A 3,306-nucleotide genomic window follows, 5' to 3' on the forward strand; every position below is an offset into this window, starting at 1 on the left:
AGCATTGCCTTTAAATTGTTTAACTTGGGTCAAATGTTTCAGGTAGCCTTCCACAAGCTTCCCACAATAAGTTGGGTGAATTTTGGCCCGTTCCTCCTGACAGAGCTGCTGTAACTGAGTCAGGTTTGTAAGCCTCCATGCTCACACACACTTTTTCAGTTCTGCCCACAAATGTTCTATATGATTGAGGTCAGAGCTTTGTGATGGCCACTCCAATACCTTGACTTTGTTGTCCTTAAGCCATTTTGCCACAACTTTGGAAGTATGCTTGGGGTCATTGTCCATTTGGAAGACCCATTTGCAACCAAGCTTTAACTTCGTGACTGATGTCTTGAAATGTTGCTTCAATATATCCACATAATTTTCCTCCCTAATGATGCCATCTATTTTGAAGTGCACCAGTCCCTCCTGCAGCAAAGCACCACCACAATATGATGCTTCCAACCCCGTGATTCTTTGGTTGGGATGGTGTTCTTCGGCTTGCAAGCCTCCCCCTTTTTCCTCCGAACATAATGATGGTCATTATGGCTATTTTTGATTCATCAGACCAGAGGACATTTCTCCAAAAAGTACGATCTTTGTCCCCATGTGCAGTTGCAAACCGTAGTCTGGCTTTTTTATGGCAGTTTTGGAGCAGTGGCTTCTTTCTTGCTGAGCGGCCTTTCAGGTTATGTCGATATAGGACTCGTTTTACTGTGGATATAGATACTTTTGTATCTGTTTCCTCCAGCATCTTCACAAGGTCCTTTGCTGTTGTTCTGGGATTGATTTGCACGTTTCGCACCAAAGTACGTTCATCTCTAGGAGACAGAACGCGTCTCCTTCCTGAGAGGTATGGCGGCTGTGTGGTCCCATGGTGTTTATACTTGCGTACTATTGTTTGTACAGATGAACGTGGTACCTTAAGGTGTTTGGAAATTGCTCCCAAGGATGAACCAGACTTGTGGAGGTCTACAATGTTTTTTTCTGAGGTCTTGGCTGATTTCTTTTGATTTTCCCATGATGTCAAGCAATGAGGAACTGAGTTTGAAGGTAGGCCTTGAAATACATCCACAGGTACACCTCCAATTGACTCAAATTATGTAAATTAGCCTATCAGAAGCTTCTAAAGCCATGACATCATTTTCTGGAATTTTCCAAGCTGTTTAAAGGCACAGTCAACTTAGTGTATGTAAACTTCTGACCCACTGGAATTGTGATACAATGAATTATAAGCGAAATAATCTGTCTGTAAACAATTGTTAGAGAAATTACTTGTGTCATGCCAAAAGTAGATGTCCTAACCGACTTGCCAAAACTATAGTTGTTAACAAGAAATTTGTGAAGTGGTTTAAAAATGAGTTTTAATGACTCCAACCTAAGTGTATGTAAACTTCCGACTTAAACTGTAGGATTTTTCAACAACAGGTTATGGTCAATAATATAAAAGGCTGCACTGAAATTTAACAGTATGCTCCCACAATCTTCTTATTATCAATTTCTTTCAACTAATCATCAGTCATTTACGTCAGTGCAGTACATGTTGAGTGCCCTTCTCTGTAAGCATGCTGAAAGTCTGTTTTTAATTTGTTTACGGAGATATTTGGTCAAACAGCAAGCTGATAGGCCCACTTTGCCAATAAAGTATTAAATAAAATAATTGGCATCAAATGGTTTTGTAATGAATTAGCCATCTGATTCGATGAAAGATGGAGTTGAATTTGTCTTTCTGCCCATCATTTTCATTTTCCATTATTCTTTATATTATTGATCTTGGCTTCATAATAAAGTTTCTTCTTCTTTCTGTTGAATTTAGTCACATCATTTCTCAATTTGCAGTAAGACAGCCAGTCAGATGTACAGACAGACTTATTAGCCACTCCTTTTGCCCCATCTCTTTCAACCATACCGTTTTTAAAATCCTCATCAATCCATAGAGCCTTAACAGTTCTAACAGTCAGTTTCTTAACAGGTGCATGTTTATCAATAATTTGAGGAAGCAATTTCATAAATTCATCAAGTGCAGCGTTTGGATGCACTCAGGCCAACAAATATTTTTAACGTCATCCACATAAGAGTCACAGCTAAATCTTTTGTATGATCCCTTATACACTATTTTAGGCCCAGTTTTTGCAATTTTGGCTTTCCTGGATATAGCCACTATATTGTGATCACTGGGTACGAATACAGTTTTAGAACTAAGTTCTAAAGTATTAGTAAAAATGTGGTCGATACATGTGGATGATCTTTTTCCTGTAGTGTATGTAAACACCCCGGTAGGTTGATTAATACTCTGAACCAGATTACAGGCACTGGTTACAGTGAGAAGCTTCCTCTTGAGCGGACAGCTTGATGAAAACCAATCAATATTCAGGTCCCCAAGAATGTAGACCTCTCTGTTAACGTCATAAACATTATCAAGCATTTCACACATATTATTTAGATACTGGCAGTTAGCACTTGGTGGCCTATAGCAACACCCCAAAAGAAAAGGCTTTAGATGTGCCAAGGGAACCTGCAACCACAACACTTAACACTTGACATGAGATCTTCTCTAAGCATTACAGGGATGTGGCTCGGAATATAAACAACAACACCTCCCCCATAAGAATTTAATGTAGATGTTATATCCTTGTATTGCTACTGCTGTACCATCAAATGAACTATCTAAGTAAGTCTCAGAAATGGCTAATATATTAATGTTATCTGATGTTAGCAAGTTATTGATTTTGTTAACCTTATTTCTAAGGGTACATACATTAATATGGACTATTTTCATAATTTTCATGAACGGCTTCTAATCTGGCACGGTGTGGAGATGACGATTGGCTACTACTGTTTTGCCAACATGTGCTATCCTTTTCCTGGTAAAATGTTTGTAGCTTTATTACTAACAGTGTTTTATCTGTTCTGTATCATATGTCTTCGGTGTTCTTCAGAAAACAGAAACACTAAGACATAATCAAGCAATAACTTACTGTAATTGTGGGCTTAAAATGCTCTTATTTGACTTCTATCTCTTGGTTCAAGGGAGAAAGTGGAGTGCTACTTTAATGAGCAAGCTATCATGACTCTAACAGATGAGCGGGTCCACAGACCCTAACAGACCTGCACCTCATATGATGATACAGTAACGTATGCATGCTTTGCTCTAACTAGCTACAGTGCATTCGGAAGGTTTTCAGACCCCTTGACTTTTTCCACATTTTCTTACATTACAGCCTTGTTCTAAAATGTATTAAAAAATGTAATTCCTCATCAATCTAAACACAATACCCCATAATGATGAAGCAAAAACAGGTTTTCAGAAATGTTTGCTAATTTATT

The sequence above is a fragment of the Salmo salar genome, chromosome 20 (assembly GCF_965601325.2).
Source record: "Salmo salar chromosome 20, fSalSal1, whole genome shotgun sequence".
In the NCBI taxonomy this organism is placed as follows: Eukaryota; Metazoa; Chordata; class Actinopteri; order Salmoniformes; family Salmonidae; genus Salmo; species Salmo salar.